Genomic DNA, 19376 nt, shown 5'->3' on the forward strand with positions numbered 1-19376 from the left:
ATCTTCTAGAAAAACCGAAAATGTGTCAAAATGGAAACTTTTGAGCGTTACTACGTAAAATATCGACTACTCACAATGCAACTATCGCTTTTCTGACCCGCTGAATGGGGGATGGTAAAGCAGGTTTGCAATAAAAATAGAATAAAACCTGTTACGGACGGGCATAAGAATGTGTACTGGAAGTGTTGGTCAAATATGGCTATTTTGTCCCTGCAATTGAATTTTGCACTGCCCCTTACGACTCATTTTTCTTGCGTCCGGTGTGATACCGGCCAACGAGGCGGTCAGTCATAATCAAAATAATTTAAATGCACTTTCCAGTCCAACGTTGGTGTGACGTCAAAATGACACATATTCATTGGCGCGACAGCTGAGAACGCGGATAGGCATAGTGGCATATCCCCATATTTTTGGTTTATTAGGGCCCCTATTGTCATAACATGGGGTGTTGGGGAAAAAACTTCCGTAAATTTAATCAACGATTAAGAACAACTTTCTGAACAAAAAATTTCCTTACAACAGGGGTCGGCAATCCAACGGTTTTTTCCAAAAAAAAATTTTTTTATTTGATAATCGAAAAGCTTTGGTGAGCTTGAAATTTTAATAAAACGATGAAAAATGTGTTTGGCAGATGTTGATTGTTTGACGTGCAACAAAGGAAGTAGGAATTATTCAGTAATAACATTGCTGAAAGCAATTTAAAACTTAATTAATAACTGATAATGCAACTCGAGCGGTAAATGTAAACCGAAGCGGCAACGCCGCACTGAACGGGACCGGGAAAACGGCGTTCATTTTTGTTATGATTATTTTTTGCAATTCCTTAATGCCCGATAGCTGATAAGGTCTGACCTTTTAATTAGTACGAGAATTTATTCCGACTTATCAGCAGTATCTACGTGAAAATGTATTCTTCACGCGAATATCATGAGATTCCTTCGATGTTGCGGTACGGAGCTACAAAATTCCGAAGAAACCGGGCGCTTTTACACTACTCGTTATCAAGAAAGGAAACTTCAAACTTGAAAAACGAAATTTTCCATCGCGTCCGGGAAAATTGGTTAAAACGCTGTGGTGCGTGCACGGACTCAAATGGTGGACATTTCGAATGTTTTTGATTGTGATGTGGGTGGTGTAAACTGTGTAACGCAACGTTTTGTGCTAATTAGAGGGGACGACAATCATTTAAGGGTAAGTGGCTTTTTAAAATAATAAACGAGGAATCACGTAATGTTTAAATTTTAACTGTTAAACACATCGGGCTTGAAAAACCGCGTATAAATTCATACCTGGTTGGTGCGGCTCTTTGGGAAGATATCGAAATGAAACAAACACGACGCGACGTTGCCAATTGTTGTAAGAGACATTTTTGTTCAAAATGATGTTCTCAGTGGTTGGTTAAATTTACGAAAGTTATTTTCCTAACACCCCGTATAGCCGTCAACACCAGTCACCAAGCGAAGGTACTCTAAGGTGCATCGAGCAGCTTCCTTACTGGTACTCAAACTCCCGATGCACATAGGGTGGATCACGAAAAATATTCGGATTCCCACTTGAACATAACGAAAACCGGTAATAGTTGCGATCCTACTAAAAATTGATATTTCGTATGACCTCCATTTTGGTTCCGAACCCTTTGCAATCGGCTTGGCATGGAAGAAATGAATTTTTTTACCACTCGTGCATAAAATTCAAGCCATTCTTCAGTTAATAATACTCTTTCGAATGTTTGTTTATAAACTGATTTTCTGGAATTTGAACGTCAATTGGTGCCACGCGTTCTCAATAGGGTTGATATTCGGGGGTTGCGGTGGTGTTTTTTTCACATTTACTCAATTATAAAACAACCATTCTTTCACCGTTCCAGCACCTTGCTTAGGATCATTGTAATGGTAAAATTTAAATCGATCCAGTAATCCCGTTTTCTCAACCCTGGTTTCAAGATTTTGCTTTAACACGTTGACAAGAATATATCTTAACCATTATTCCCTCAATAAAAACCCAATTCACCCACGTCGTGCGAGGATATGTACCCTCAAACCATTAGTGCATCTCCTCCGTGTTTAATAGTGAGACATAAATTGTTGTTATTTAGCTCAGTTTTTTTGCTTTTGCTCATTTGCTTTTCTCCAGACCATTTGCCTACCATCGGACCCAGCAAATGTTAAATTTAGATTCGGCACAAAATATTACGTCATTCCATAAGTCGTCATCCATAGAATTGTGCTCAGCGGCAAATTCAAATAGAACTTTTGATTTTTGTTACTTAACCAGAGCTTTTTCCTGGCTACACGAACGTGGAAACAGCGATCACGACTACAAATTCGAATGGTCCCCGTTGACACTTTCTTTCCATGAAATTTCTCCATTTCCATTTGCAACTTGGGGACACTTATTTTAGGGTTTTCTCACACTTATCACATCATAAGTCGGTAATCTTGTTCGTTGAGAATCCGTGAAGGGCCTGATTGCTTCAATGGCATAATTCTATCTTCATTTTTATACTTCGACATTACGTCTCCTACCGAGCTTTTATTTAGATTTGCCGTAGCACCTATTTTCCGGAATAAATGATCTTTTTCATAACTGAAAATCACTAACTGTCTAATTTCGAAAATAATGTGTTCCTTATTTGCGATACGACCCTTTTTGCACGTGATAATAAATTGCAATTTGATAATGTACTATGTGGACGTGCATGAAAGTGATTCATGACACAAAAATGAATGGAAATGGAATATATCATGGAGAATAGAAAACAAAATGGTCTTTTGCAGGCAGGCAAACAGCGTCCGAATATTTTTGTGAGAATAAAAATATGCTAAAATTTTCCAATTCTATAATTTTCTTTAGATTTCGATGGTTTCATTTGAAAATTAATAACATTTTACAATAGAAAAAAATACCTAATAAATTGTTATTGAATATTTTTTGATTGATTCTCTGAAATATCCACTTTAAATGGTAAATCTAATTAACTAGGCTTGCTGTTCGAATATTTTTGAGAGCCATTGTCCATCTGTAACTGCAAATTGATGTATATTCGCGTTCTGATGTCATAGAGTCCCTCTATATTTTGATAGTCTCGACGCCATCCCAACGTAAACTGTCGAAGGTGGACAATTTCGATCATCTGTTTATTCACAAGGTGAAGGTATAACTGTAAAAAGCCATTTTAAAGCTTTATATAATTCGGTTGGGTTCCGGTTCAGGTTCTAAAGGCCGCCAATTCAAAACATCGATTTGGTTTCGGATTTCAATATTCCCGAGTAACGGTGCAGGCCGGGTCTTTCATTCTGTTGGGTTTACCAGGCTGAATCGAGACGTCAAATTTGTAAACCAACCAGTCCAAGTGCTATCCATAAACAAATAATTCTACATTATTTATTAGCGAAATTTATTTTATTGCGTGCCGATTTTCGTACCGCCAGGGGCCAGACTTGGAGAGTGGGTTCCTGATGGTGACGTCAGAATGGTTCGACCGATGCGCGCTCACGCGGAAAGAGAACGAATATACGTCCCTTTGACGTCACAAAAGAAAAGTGAAAATTTGATTTTCGAACGGTGTGGAATCACCCATTGGGGCAGCTGGGGTGTTTAGTCGATTGGAGCGAAGCGCTTCGCAGTTTCTCTGGAAGTTTCAAAAGAGGAGAAAGGGGAAAGGTGCCAGCTTTCCGTTCGCCTTTAATTTGAAGCCTCGATATCTCGGGGAATTTGTGAATTTCCGTGAAAAAATTATATATATATATATGTATGCACCATCAAAAGAATCCGCTCTAAAGGCCGACACAAACCCAGTTAAGGGATTCTAAGAAGCGGGGTCTCTTTCATACCTATTTTCGCGGTTCTCAAAGTACATACCTCTAAAGTAATGGTGCATCGAACTGCATTTCCAAGGCCTTAGGACCTCAAATAACGAGAAACTGCTCAGAGCAAATGTCGAAGTTTTAATCATGGCATATTTTGGACGGTTTTATCCATAGATATTTCAGGGATCGGGGAGCAATCGGGATCGATCCAAAATGAATGATTTCGCAAGGATTTCTTGCAGTGCGTTTCACTCATAGATGTCCAGCGTCAAAGCACACTCAAACTGGTCGCGCCGTGACCACTTGGACTCGAAACAATATTAACTCAACAGAAATTCCGAAAACGTGCCTTAACATGGGAAACTCTCTCTCAAACTTTCCTTACCTCTAAGTGGTGCTTTCAATTTCTTTCAGTCGCATGTGCCTCGACCAAGTCAAAGCTCCGCATACTGATAAGCTTCTTACCTGTAACAAACGAGCACCGTTAAAACCAACCACAACAACAAAAATACGTCAACACCGTTATTATTATATTATTATTCTAACTTAGATAACAACGGTGGCTTTTTCATGAAAATCGTATCGTGTTGGCCCAATGTTGCGTATATTTTTTTCGAGTCGTCACGTAAATCGGAGTGGTAAAAGCACGCGAAATTCCTTGAATATGAATGAGGTTTCTTTGTGTCAACTCTTGATTAACATGTCTGAATAATTTTAACCTATTTTTAGGCTTATTTCAGGGCCCAATAGCTGGAAAACTAGCCATTGCCGCTAAGGCTACGTCGCACATACGTAATATTTCACATAAGCTGTTGGCACTTGTATGAAAATGCACAACAATGTCCATAAATCTAACACCTACATGCATAAACTCCGAAACCCCCCTTTGAATATTTCAGCTTCCCTGAAAGAGTTTCAGGCATATTTTACCAAAGTGTCAGCCATAGCAAATATACAAATCTTCATATTTCATCATTTCAGATTTATAACCGGGATCCGCATATTTGCTATTTTTGCATTCCTGCAAGCTTTTTTGCTAATTTATGAATGGTTTTATATCAAGTTTTGTATCCTCTCAACTTAAGACGTAGCTCTCAGCTCGAGCCGTAAATCAGCTCTCCTCCAACTTAATTTAAACGTGGAAAGCAATATCTCCAAGTTTCCACTAAATAATAGAAGGCAGTAAATTAGGCCGGTAATGAAATACCTACATGACACTGAGACGCAAGAAAGTTGCTGAATATGTTCGTTTACGGCGAGGAAGTTCAGCTACGGCAACTTGAAGCTCTGCCATAATTGCGAGCTATAAATACGTATCAGATATGAGCAATTAGTAACTGGAAACATAGTGGAGCTGGTGAATGTACTGAGCCGAGCATCCTCCCGTGTATTCGCCGAAAATTATGAGTAGAGTCGTGTCAGAGGTGTGAGTAATGGGGGCTGCCTTGCGGAGCGAAATCGGAAGCTGATGGGGTTCAGTGGTAGGAAACAGTTCTGTGCTAGAATGAGTAACAACCTCAAGAAGTTTTCTTGCAAACTTTTCTTATACATCTTAAAGTTGAAACTCATTATAAAAGGGATTATAGTGTAAGTAGCTGGATGCTGAGTGCCCCACTGACGTGCCCAGCATCTTCAGAACACCCCCAATAAATAATCATGAAGTGAAAAGTTAATTAAAACAAACCCTATAAATTGACAAGAAGATATGACCGTTTGATTTAAAGAGGCAATTTATATCGAGACAGGTAGCTGGTAAACCGACATTTTTAATTTGAATAAATGCATGTATGGGACGGCTACAAGAAATCGATTTAAGGTGCGGAATCGCGGCTTTATGACAAGTTAATAATTGCCGGTATTCCAACCTAAATAGGAGGGAAAGCACGTGCACTTAACTCAAGTCCCGTAGTTCAAAGATTTGAGTCAGCCATAAGAAATATGGTCAAGCGCCAAACCCATGGTGTTTCGCAGAAGATGGAACAACAAAAACCAGGCAGGCTTTTGGGTAGGATACATAACGTGGGTTCACTTGACAGTACCGATGTCAGTGAGGTTTTTGTTTTTGGTTTCAGCTTCGGACCCCAGCGACGAAAAAATGACCAGCGCGAGTAAAATTAAGCAAGACCAGGGCCGGATTTCGGCTCTTGCAGGAAAAAGCCTCCCAATAAATTCTCTCAATATAGCTAAAGGTATTGGAGAGTTGGTAATTTACTAGAGTCCGCACTCACACATGGGTCCCGGAGAGTCACGTGGACAACCGGGGGACTCTCAATTAGACTATTTGCTCTGCATTCATTTACAAAGGCAGCCGAGGATTTTACTAACCGTCTGCAGTATTTATTACCAGGGATTTGCCCCTGGAATTTATCTCTTTTTATTATTTACCGCTCCGGATTTTTAAGAGGTAGCGAGGCTAAATCTTTATTTACATCCCGAAGCTTTGCACGAATATTGCTTCGATTTTAACGTTTGTTTTTTGGGCCATCGGGCCGGGGCCCGAGTCGCACGTTGTGCACCCTCCGGAAAATCGGGATGGATGGTCTTTCCGTGGTTACAACAACCGCCGATGAAAATGACAGTACGTTGACAACTCGAGGGCTGTGCCGACAAATTTACGGCCTACGGGACGCAATTCAAGTGGTCGAATTCAAAAAGGGCCCGTTTTTGATAGAAACAAACTGGATCGTAAAACCAGGAACCGAACGGGAGTAATTACCGACTCCGAAAGTGAAAAGAACAGTAAAAAGTGCTCGAACTCGAGTGCTCGACGTGGCGCGGCAATTGTCCCCGGGAATTCGGCCGGTCGTAATGGAGTGTTTACCAGCGCTCAGTGCTCGTAATTTCGACTCATTTGTGCAGAAATGGCCGTGTAATAATAACGGTTATGGTTATTGGCCACCTGTTCAAAGGGAATTCCCTTTCGCTCTTGATCGACGGCACAATCAAGCGAGCGCCTTTTTAGGTTACTTGGCCAAAGTTCCGGTCTACAAATCAAAACGGGACTGTCCTCAGTTCAGTATTCTCGGCGATCCATCCCCAGTTTACCGACATCAAATTTAATAGGAACGACTCCTTCAGAAGTAACCCCTAAAATTAGGAAAAAAACCATCTTGGGCTGCCTTTGAAATATACAGCTGTCCTTGAAATACCATCTACCTCATCGCTCGCACACATTCCAAATTTGCTGCTTAAGCTTTTTTTATCTTCTGGTTGGACCTTGATATTGAAACTGAAATGGTCCCCTAATGAAGGCTGTAATGCTCGTCTCCTCAAAACGAGTCCCAATTAAGGTTGATATCAAGTCCTCTGAACTTGTGATCATGACCTAACTTGAACTTGTGATCTTGACCGTTCAGAGGCCCATTCTTCAGCGTTCAACTCGCGACGTACGTTTTACAAAATTTTCGATCAAGTAGGCTTGGGAATTCGACGTCGAGCTCGTATGTCTTCGATATGTTCTTCTGCACAAACAAGTAGACCTAAACTCGCTTCAATACGGCCCTGTTTACGCTTATTATTAGTCGGATTTTATTGGAAGTAGTCCTTTTCAAGACTTAAGCTCTAAACCAATTGCAGTATCTCAGTTTTTTTTTCATAATCCGAAAGCTGCAGTTCCCGAAGCACTTGCACCTTGTGTGGATATAAGGCCTTTTTTTAAATTAAACGACAAGTGTTTTGCGATGCATCCACTTGTGGAGGAAGTGTTCTAAAGATGTGCCGGGATTGTCATTCAACACTGGCCTCACATTTCTAGCTTAATTTATAGCTGATCTACCCGACTTTCCTTTGAACACTGCCAGTTTTGCAAAACAATTTCCCAACATGTGTATTTGCGATTCCAGCAATTCGAGGAGATTTTTCACGAAACTCTTGCAGACAAAGTTGAATATCAAAGTTACGAAAACAAGATGCAACAATACAGACCTCGTGCGCGAATGTAAACGCCATTTTTAACGCTCAGACATTTTTTACGAATCTATGAAGCCTCGAAAAAGACCATTTTCAGTAAAATCGAACTAATAACGGCGATGAACGGTGTCCTATTTAAGTGAGGTTAGGTTTATTTGTTTACGTTAGAGATTACGTAGAAGACCACATCAGACGACATACGTGTCCGGCGTCGAATAAGTCCAAAGCGTACTTGAGCCGAATTTCTTTAAACGCACGGTACTTTGGTGCAGCTCAAAAATGTTTCTTTCGCGTTCTATTTACTGGGTCGAAAGCCAACTGTGCTGCGACACAAAACAGCAGCCCCAAAAAAAGGGAAGAACCCCCGCGGACGACTTTGAATTGAAAAAACACACCGGAACAAATCGCCAAAAGTTGTTTTTTAAAAAGGCGAAAAGACGGACAATGGCAGGTAAAGTACAATTTTTTTAGCAAGGCCGAAGAAAGGTCCGTCCACGACGAGCGCCATATGGTCCCTCCGCAGTGGATCAATTGGGGGCGGTTTTATGACGCACTTCCAGTAACAGTGAGTAAGTGGTGGTTAAAATCGATACCATCTAATTTTCCTCTTATCGACATCTACCACCAGAAAATTCGTGTTAGCATAATTCCATAAATTTGAGAGGTAAAATGAAGCCATTCAAGATCAATTCGTAATACTGGCAGCACATGCACTTCTGCAGGATACAGTCGAGCGTCTAATTTATGACCAATATTGTAATTATGGGGTAACGATCAATGTAAACCGTTTAAAGTGAATTAAACTGCATATAAAATTGCCGTGTACCGTGGAAAAAATTATGGCTTCATCGTCGTTTCGTGATGTCGCCTTTTAATTGCTCCTTCGCTTGATCTACTTCGGAGCTTCCGTACCTTATAATTTCCATGTGAGAAAACAATAATTACTATAAGGAAGAACGGCGCAACATACGAGTGCCGAGAGGACAGAAAAGAGGACGAATTTGACCATCGCGGGCAGCTTTCCAGCAGACATTTATGCCGTCCGCACAGGCCCAACCTCAGCAGATATGGCACGACAATGTCAAGTTTCAACTCGGTTAGCCTCGAGGGAAATAAACAAATAATTAATAGAAATAATTCAATCACAAGGACCGAGAACAACAACTGTATCTACATATAAATTCCGAAATGTTACATTAACCGACAAATAACGTTATTTATAGTTGTTGAATATATGAAAGGTTTAAATATACAATTCGTTCGGGTTATCGATAAAACGGCCTTCAGGGGCATACGACTGGATTATTACGTCACGAAACAGGTGGAAAGCCATCAAGAAATCAGTGCACCATCCGGATCTCGTAAACTACTTCGGCGTTGAAATAATAGACCGTTTACCCTTCGTAAAGTCTCCCAGAAGTGTGTAATACACCAGACGTCACATAAACTTGCAGCGGGATAGGGGAAGCTGCGAGAGAGACAAAGATGGCAACAGTCATAAGCGTCAAAAGAGCGGTGTCATAAAGATGAAACCAAAATGCTGGAAGACGGCGGCACGTCGTTAGCTGTGGGAATTTCGATTTTTTTTTAACCGCAGATGGGATTTTAGACTTCTAGTATTTTCAGGATTTTTGCTTTGTTAGGTGCCAGTTTTAGGGAGAGAATTTGGGGAAATGAGACTGTAACCAAATAGAGAAGGCGACTAAGACATTTGCACCGATTGGCGATAGATAACACGTTCCAGTTCGCGTCAGAGCCTCGGAGCAGGTGCTGCAAACGTCCGTCTCCGTAAGCGACGCACCGTGGGATCCCGGCGTTAGGCTCGATTAATTGGGTCTACGTTTCTAATCCCTGATGCGGTGATAAACGTAAAAATAGCGATTGTTCTCTGTCTCTGAATATGAGGCCGTTCGAGGAATTTCGCACACTTCGCCACTGATTTGTTCTTTATGCAGCTAATTTCCAGTTAAAAAATAAAAATTTCGACCGTAAAACAATTTCAAAAATTCATTCAACTACACCTCTGATTTTTACTGAGAAGCTAAATTGCCAATTTTCCTAAATTTAACATACTACAGATCCTAAGAGCTGTTATGCAGCAGAGTGACTAGAGGTGGAGCACGGTAAACTCAACTGCAATTAACTTTGGAAATCTCCGTGTTTAAAAAATTAAAATTTGTTTTTTAGTAAACTACACAATGGACTTTCCCAAATTTAACAGATTTTTACAGCCATTAAGAAGCATAATGATCGAAAGTTGAACGGTTTGAGGGATTGAGAAAAGCCGAAGTTTCGTCGACATTTCGCAACTTCTTTTTGCGTCGTGAGGTAAATTCAGCTAACATTACGTTAAAAAAAATGACAACAAAAACACATCGTCCTGATGATGCGATAATAAGTAATGAAACGTCGATTGTCTCCAAATCACATTTTGGCCTTTTCTGATCCTCCGGTGCGCTTACTAAGAAAGCGGCTTGTTAAATTCCTTCAAAAGTAATAAAAACGTCAGAGCTGTTCTCATAATATAGACATCATTGCCGATTGGAAAATTCAGTATTGTATTAACTGCTATCGATGATCACTTCATGATTAAATCATTTCACACACAACGGCTGAAAAATTTCCTGAACTCGCTGTATGATAGTAATTTTAAAACAACAGAAAATCATTTACGCGAAGTGGAACTTTGTAGTGGCATTTAGTAGTTCCAGATAGTAACAGTTGCTGAAGGTGTTTAAATTGCACATTATAACTCGTTGACATGCCTAATCGTAACTGGAACGTAATTGGAACAATTCCAAAAAAAATCGTTTTAGTAGTGGTGATGCGGTGATAAAAACCTTGCACAAGAGTTCCCGTCGCAAGTGGGTATAACTTGGTAAGCACTGTTCCGAGGCCGGAACTTCTATTATTTGCTAATTGAAGACGTCAGTATGCTGGTTGACTTTCAGGGTTTAATATAGGTTTTTTAGGAGTACATGTGAACGATAGAAGAATCTGTTTTATGCCCGTAGAGTAGCAGCTCTGTGCACGTAGAGCGCCTTAAGTAAAGCGAGGTAAAAGCGTTGAAAAACCACCCGATACAACTTCAACAATTTTGAACATACCTCCTCTCAACTTGAGCCACAATTGTCGTTTTCCAGATTGGATGATTCATGACGATTTTCGTACTTAAGTTACTATATAATAACACTATAAGTTGAACGTGTCCTACATCTATATCTAGACCCTTCTATTTCTGCCTAGTTTCCGGCTTAAATTTCATGCATGATATTCCTTTGAAAATGTACAAACTAACGTTATTAATGATATTTAATGAGTAAACATTATTAGTAACATTCGTTATTTGGCAGTGCGTCATTTTTCTATTTAACAAAGAATTGGCACATTTGCCTGCACCAGTGTTGAACACACGGAAGTGAAAAATTGCAAAATAGCAATAATAATGTTGCCATTAAGTGGAGGAATTTGTGAAATTTCAAAAAAATGTTGGAACAATACAAATTTGACCCTCTGTGTATTTTCCTGTGTCGGAAACTTGGATTCCTAATGAAATTGAATTTTTTCCCCTCTAACCGATAATTACTGGTGCCCGTGATAATAGTATGATTACGCACTTTCGCATGTTATTGTTTTATTAAACAAACTTTTAATAAATCATTGCCAAACGTTAAAACTTGTATAATAAATGGCCGCTGCTCATGCAACGTCCGCCGTCCGACGGAGGACGTTCGGCATACGGAATTTGAGGTTATGTTTCCAGCTGGGGCTGTTTTAGGGTAATTAAGATACTTTCAAAAGTTTTATTCGTTTTTCCATTTACATTTAGGCGTGAGCCCATCGAAAGCCTTCGCCGTTTCCATGAGCAATAATGGCAAAACACAAGCATATGTCACGAAGCCTTCTAATTTGTAAAGTCTAAAATACTTTCGCGTTTGTGGCGATTTCATTCCTGAGGAAAATAAATCAAGAGGGCAAATAAAAGGGTGAAAAAAGCAGTTCTAAAGCGACTCATAAACCATGAAGCATAACGAAACTAGGGAAGTGATAAAGCGACACTGACCTTTTAGATCCGCAGATGCGTCCCAAAACCGGAACCAGTGCGGAAATCTATGCCCATCGGTCACTTCCAGAGAGGGTTGAACTCGTCAAACCGGAAGTACACAGTTATGTATGACGCTTTATCGGAGTGTAGTGCGCTTTTCCAATATTTATCTCAGAAGAAGTTAGAGCGGTAGTGTTAGCCGACAAAAAGTGTTGTGCTCATAGAAGAGATTCTTCCGTCGCGAGGATACCGCAACACAACACTTGTCCCATGCAATATACGTGAGTTAAGTGTTGGAAATGCTTTACGAGCTTTCGTCCGTCCGCCTTCCCCCTTGCCGCCAGAGGGACACACTTTATGGGCGGACCTGTTCCATGCGGCGTCTCGCTCGCCGCCGTGCGGCTCCCCTTTGGGGGAACAAGGAGGGATGCAAGATAATGGTTGACGTTCCCCGCTAACCATGCTTTATGCGCTTCTCTCTCGTTCGCACCCGATTTATGAGGTTACTTTCTCGCTCGGACACGCGTCGATGACGTAACGCGGCCATGTGACGAGGACGTTCCCGCCAATCCAGTGTTTCGGCGCTAAGTCAAAATCACGTGGACATGAGGACGGATTTTGGAAGTGGATTTTTTCGGGGATGAGGCCTTTGATGAAATTGGATGGACTTATGTATTAACTTATCTGCATTCTCTTTATTAGGCATTATATGTTTGTGTATAACACAGGGCCATCCACTTAATGCTTACGTCCTCGGACTCTGTACTTTAATAGTAACTGGGTCTTGTATAAATGCTCAAAACTTTTTATCGTCCACTATAAGTAATTAGAAAAAGCTCACATTAGGCAGTGGACCGCTTTGGAATTCTTTGAATTTTCTCCAAATGGAATTATCAACTGTTTTTCTAAATAATAACATTTGTAACTCGAAACTTTTTGCAATTTCCACGGCCATACGGTTTAAATTAGAGCAAATGGAATTCCGCATTCCCATCATATTTCCATGTTGATGGTATTAGCTTAACGCATATAAAAATTTTTGACACTTTTCACATCAGGTAATTTTGGTATTTATAGATTCGTTAATGCGGGAATGTGACGAGCCTTTCTTGACAGCGGCGCCACTGCTTTTGTTCTAATTAAATATAAGTTTATCAAATTATAGGGAATGTTTCAAGTACTCCGCGTACACCAAATCATTGGCGCATCACAATTTTTTACTATTCAATATTTTTCCATTAATTAATATCTAGACACGAATGTACAAGCATTTTCATATCATCACGTTATCAGATTTGGTAATTGTTCTACTTTAGTTATTCCTGGTTATTGTTGGAAAATAGAGTCCTGTATTTACAGGATTAAACTGCTGGTTTTTGAAGATATACTGAACCAGTACAGTTTTTAATACCATAGTGTTTTTAGACTCAGGTATTTGTGTTATAGAAATAATCTCTTCTAGTTCAATACTTTCTTCGCTTGGTTCCTCAATTTAAAATCCAGCAAGTCCGTCTTTGCTTCACAATTTGACTTAGTGCTTTGACAATTTTAGAAAATCTTTGCACCACTCGTTACATAGGGTGATCCTTAATGTCGTGCTAATATTTGTGCGTGTGGTTCCTCAGATCGTTTTATGAAGGAGAGTTGAGAAAAACACAAGACTGCAATGGAAAAATTTCTTACTACAGGGTGTTGAAATTTTTCTTGTCAAATGGTTATTTTTTAGTTTCTCAAAAAATACTTCGGCCTTTACTTTCAATTTTGGTGTGCGTTAATAGGACACAAAACCTCGAATATTAATAAGAAAAGTAAGTCTATTGCTCAACCAGTAGCGTCCTTGCATACATGTCTTCCCATATTACTTACAAAAAAAGTGGTACCCCACCGGCATTTTTTCACGGAACTATTTTTTATGATCTGGCTGGTCAATTCTACTTGAAAAAGGTCTTTTATGCTGTTCTCGTTAGACGAGTCATTGGTTAAAACATTAAAAATCGAATTACTTATGTATTTATTTTAATAGTTTAACATTAATATTATTTAACATTACATATTGTGTATTTTATAGTTTATCACAAGAGACTTTTCTTCGGGTGAAATTCCTTAGCCTAATAAGGGAAAATATTCCCGCGAAAAAATGTCTGTAACGTGCCACTTTTTTTGTAAATAATATCGAAACTTATCTAAAATTTGGAGGGACAGTTCATGTTCGGATGGAAGTTGGGAAAGCTTGATTTTAACGTAGAAAATCCATTTTTGCCCCGATCTGCACGCTTAGAAAACTGCTCTTTAAGCACGAAAAAGACCAGCAATGACATCTATAGAGACAAAAATGTTCGTACTTATATAATAACACGAAAAACTCCAATCTTAGTCTCTGCCTCCTCAAGTTCGTTTCGATCTTAACAAAAGGGCTGAAGACTCGTGCTTACCTATACTCTCTAAAGGGAAAACAAGGGAAAGAAGGGCAATCATGCCTGCAAGTGAACGCAACAAGTGGGCTCTAAACATAACTATTACTATAAACATAATTTCACTGAGTAACAATTCCCTTTTCGGTTTAAGGGAGCCTGAATATAGGCCGGAAATTGACTTTCTATGTTTTTGTATCTGTTTAGGGATGTTCTCAGAAATCCCAGTTAACCCCTAAAGTTTATTATTATCGAGCCTTAGTTCTGAGCTTTAGAACCACCTGAAGACCTACGGATTTATGCAATTTGCACATGTTTTCAAGAACGAAATGGGATTTTGATTTATTGCTCTGTCCGAACATCAACAGATCTGATTATTGCAGCGATGGTCCATTTCGGGTTTTAATTGGAAATGCGGTAATTTAAACCAACGCACTTTATATACTTTATTCATGCACTTTTATATCCGATATGGTCAAGTGCGCCACTGCATGGTTCAGTGAAGAATAAATCCAGGTTTTTAATGTTGTTTGTTGCGGCTCTCTTTGATATCCCTTCACGTGATTTATAACGAAAAGAAATGCTTCGTGCAGGACTTTTGTCGCCGATGCGTGATGAGAACTACATCACATATCTCCATGCTTCATGCTTCCTCATACTTCCATCAATTTGTGCTCTTCATATAGTCGTCTTCATGGTGGCCCAGTTGTTGTGCTTAATCAACATTCAGTGCGTCTGCATGTCGCCAATCAAACACATGCAGGATACCTGAAAAGCACACGCCACGGATTACATTCAAAGCTCCAATTAACGCCTAAAACGCTGGACAAACATTTCGAAGAAGATAATTGCCCATTAATACCATATTGTTGAGTTCAAGGCCGCGTTCCCAGAGCTCCAATGGGTGGGAAATGGTCGCTGTCCTAAACCGTGTTGTTTGGCCACTTGTACATTGGTGCGCTCCTAAAATATTAATTAATGTATTGATTTGTTAATTTGTTTGTTGGTGGTACCGGTGTGAGTCCCTTGGGAGTGCCACAGCGCTATGAAAAATGCTTCATTAATAGAGAATTACATCATCAGGCAAATTTCGCTTAAAAGAACAAAAATACAAGTCTAAAAAAGGGGGGAAACAAACCGTAAAGAAGGATTTTATTAGCCCATGTGTCATACGGATCCAAGATGACAACGTTGATAAGGAAAGAGCGTTCTTGTTATGACTAAAGTGGACCCCCCTTAAATCATTTTTTATGTGTGAGGATTTCTTTTCTTTATTAACTCGAGTTAAAGTGGATTAAAAAATGATAAGTAGTTTGCAACCGCCATATTTTAGCTCTAATAGAGATGTTTAGGTGAGGTTCGTGGTAGTAACGGTTTCGGGAGATTTGATAATTAATTAGCCGGGTGAAGTGAAACAAAGCACATCAACAGAAGACATTTTATTAACTAAATCACGAGATATCATCAATTACACGACGACATTAAATTAACAAAAATTTCATCGGTCTGCATCGGTTTTCAAAGATAACTCGGAAATGAGTAGCAAGATCAGACACCTTGAAATTTTCCATCATGATCGGGTGAGAACTGTGCTATGACTACAAATCGCTGAAGAAAACTCGAGTAAGATGGAATTTTCCTGAGGGTAATGAGAATGCCCTTCAAATGGCCTTTTTGCATATTTATACAGAGTGTAGCGTATAATCATGGAAATGTTTCAGAGAGCAATAGTGACTAGCAAAAAAAATTTTAAAATGTTAATAGACCGATAATTGAAAACGAATCACTGTTGATGTACAGGGTGGCAGCTTCACTTTTTTTCATAATTACTGTGTTTTTTTACATAACTCTTGAGATGAAATTTTGAAATATCGGTTTTAGTTTTTTTTTAATCCTATGCAAAAAATGTCAAATTTTTCGATAGCCGTACACAGGGTGTTATGTTTTGTGGGGTCAAGCACTACTTTCATGTCTTTTGTTTAACACCCTGCGTGAATTTTGAGCTTAAATTTAAGTTCCTTCTTCCATACTTTAGCTTTTTGTGTCTCTTGCAGTATTTGTGTATCGTTCGTTGTTTTCGTAAAATTTGCAAAAACATGTATCGATGCAAATTAACACTAAAAAAACTCAAGGAAAAAGTAATCATCCCTCTCAATTATCAATTATCAGAAGAATTTTTTAACATTTAACCAAACTTCTTAAAATTAAAATAATTCTAAACAAAAACAAAATTATGAAAACTGTTGAAAATGGGCTACTATACAGGGATAAGCTACAAAAAATGTGAACTTTTGCCCCCCAGTATAACCAAAATGATGCGTTTTTGCCTATGAATCTGTTAGAATTTTTTTATTATTTTACAAAGGGTTATCGCCCCCTGAAATATATCCATAACGTTATGTTACACCCTATATAGTGCAGGATCATATCCTCCGAAAAATTTCGGTCTACTTGATAGCCCTGCGCCCCTATTGCCCTCAGCAAAAGCAGTGTCAAGGTCAAATCGAGCGTTATCCGTGCTTTCCTCCTGACAAGATGCTTTTTAGAGAGAAAAAAATGAGAATTTCCCCTACCCCTTTTGTTATTAGTTCCACCCCAAAGCCTCTTTGACAGTTACGTGTCCATGGAATCTCTTAAGACGCTTATTTCGTTCTTCAATTCTGCCAACGTTCAAGGACCCAATTTGCTGGTCCCGGACACCCAGATCTATATCACTGCCGGTCTCCTCTCGCCCCCCAACTGCTGGCGCACAATTACCTCTCCAACTGGTAGCGGCGAATTTCCGCTCCAGCCCCCAGCGCGGACCCTCCTCCCCAACTACCAACGCCGAATTGGCTCCTCAAGGGTGTTCAGACCTTAAGACCCGATCAACGCGTTTCCTATTTCCCGCCACGCCATGAATATTCAAGCCTAATCAAGTCCCAGTTACAGAGATTTGGGAGGGAAAGATGGTCATTCATTATCAGCTGATTTTCACGATTCGGGGATTCTCTTCAGGCGGCACCCCCTCTCTGGCTGTTGATAAATTTTGTTGGGTTTGGAGGTCTGAAGTGTCCGAGCTGTCCCGATTAGCTCCCTCGCGAGTCGTCCATTTAATGCCAGAAATGTGAGTCGCGTGTGGTCCCAGCACCCACATCATGGTGTCTGCTTATGTGCCTAGACACGACCCCCGAACGCGGTTTTGGGCAGCTCGCCCGGTTACTCCTGTATGTTTTATCCAGAACGTCTCCCCCCATTTATCAAGCAAACAAATTCGCTGAAAATGTAAAACCTGAAAACTAGGGCGATTTATATTTATTTAGAAGGCAGAAATGCAGCTATACGTCTACATTAGCGAGGGAATTGTCTATGGTGTGTCGTGTCGCAATCAAACATTAAGTATTCCGGCCGAGCTCGGGGTCCATCCATCAGCCCTGGGCCTCGGCACGCTCATCTCTTCTTCGCAAACTGTGCCGTTTTTCTTCATCAGGGTTACTTTTGCTTTTTCGTTTTATTTCTCCGGTTCGTTTTACGTATTTTAAAACGGTCATAATTTGTATTTGAGTAGAGCAACACCCGAGGCGAGTGTGCTGCCATTTGTCCCGTTAGTTTGGTAATAAAAAAAAAAAAAATTTGGTCCTTTACTTGTTCACAGAAAACCGCAGCCGAAATAGAGGGCCACTTAAAGCGGGACAGAGTTTACTTCATTGGTATGCATTGAGGATTTATACAGGCGTGAAGCCAAAAGCATTCATCAAGGTGGATTTAGCTGAAACTCTGATTCATTGCCACTGTAATATACGGTCGCCTCCGGCTTCAAGGGTTTGAAAATATTATTCTTCTAAACGTAATCTTGATGATTGCCTCAGATCGATTTCGTAGCCAATACGTATATAGTCAATGCAACACGGGTTCGAGTGAAGCACCAATTAAGCTAGGCTTAACAGCTTTTCCTTATTGGCCGAGGCTTCTCTCCAATTTTTTCCTTTTCGCGCTCATTAAGGTCTATTAATTATGCATAGCGCATTATCACCAAAGACCCAATTAGAAGACACAGAAACTGAAGAATTTTACAGAAATTCCTGCACACAGTCTGCTACCGTAGACGGTAAATGCGTTCCCATAAAAATCCTGCGTTGACAACTTTTTAACTTCCAACTGAACAAACGCGAAACGAGAACATGCACTGTTGAAGAAATAAAGACATTAAATGGGAGAATTGCTTCTGAGAACTTACGCAACCACTCGTCCATGTTTTAAATATTCTCAGAACCCATACTATTAAGCTTGTCTATGTTTTGCTGGGTGACAAAAGCGTACTTTGCTTCATTAATCCCCGTCTGTCGATTGAGCCCCCTTAAATAAATATTGATGAGATAAACTGTCGGTATTGCGGCGAGCCCTCAAAACCCTTTTCGCATGGTGCTTAGTGCGACCCCCATCAAACGCACGCACTTTTTTCCTTCGAAAGGGCTCGAGTGGCCCTCCCATGAGACGCTTTTTCCTAAGGAATTTATGGACCCCATTGCTATTGACACATTCGCGATATGGATTTATGGTAGAGGCCTCTATCAAGGCGATATTAAGGCTATAAGTCATGCCACGGAGTGCATGGGTCCACTCCACGGAGGGGTTGAAAGGGATTATGCATATTTTGGGCAGCTTCGGAAAGTGTTCAAGGAGCGTCTCACACAGGGTGTCGTTCAAGTTCGTCGCCAGACTTCGAGGGGAGATTTTTTGGGCGATTGCGAGGCGAAAAGTTTATATAAACACGGGCCCGGTAGTGCTTCGTTTTCAAGATGCAGGCTGTCGAAGTTTTGTTTTTGTGAAAATCTCAATCCTTTAGCCGATTCCGTTGAAATTCGGCAGTTTCATTTATGATTATTATCGTCATTCATGCGCCACTGCTTTTTTTAACTTTTACATTTTTTTCGCATTAAGCACAGGCATGGCCGCCCAGATCACCGGATTTAAATCCGTTAGATTAATTCCTTTGGGAGCGTGTAAAGTCCTTCACGTGTAGAACTCCGGTCAGCACTGAAGAAGAATCAGTTCAACGTTTACGGGTCTCATGCAACCTGATATGATTTGTGTTCCATCGAATTCGGCAATCGATGTTAAGAGGAGATACTGCTTGCATTGAACTTCAAGGGGACATTTTCCGCAATTATCGTAAGTTTCGCGTTGCTTATAGTTAAATGTTTTTTCACTAAAAAAACGCGT

At 40.1% G+C, this 19376-nt stretch overlaps 1 protein-coding gene and 1 long non-coding RNA gene across 8 annotated transcripts in view; one reads left to right on the forward strand and one right to left on the reverse strand.

Moving 5' to 3' along the window:
* Antp (Antennapedia) overlaps nucleotides 1-12067 on the reverse strand; it is a 123497-nt gene extending 111430 nt beyond the window's left edge. For all 5 annotated transcript variants that reach the window (XM_066294800.1, XM_066294797.1, XM_066294798.1 and 2 more), the window contains exon 1: nucleotides 11782-12067. The gene's annotated coding sequence lies outside the window, so the exon portion shown is untranslated. The remainder of the gene's footprint in view (nucleotides 1-11781) is intronic.
* Nucleotides 882-19376, forward strand: part of LOC136345992 (uncharacterized) — a 151464-nt gene continuing 132969 nt past the window's right edge. For all 3 annotated transcript variants that reach the window (XR_010733232.1, XR_010733233.1, XR_010733234.1), the window contains exon 1: nucleotides 882-1191. This is a non-coding gene — a long non-coding RNA (uncharacterized lncRNA). The remainder of the gene's footprint in view (nucleotides 1192-19376) is intronic.

Source organism: Euwallacea fornicatus, chromosome 21, assembly GCF_040115645.1.
Source record: "Euwallacea fornicatus isolate EFF26 chromosome 21, ASM4011564v1, whole genome shotgun sequence".
NCBI classification, from domain to species: domain Eukaryota; kingdom Metazoa; phylum Arthropoda; class Insecta; order Coleoptera; family Curculionidae; genus Euwallacea; species Euwallacea fornicatus.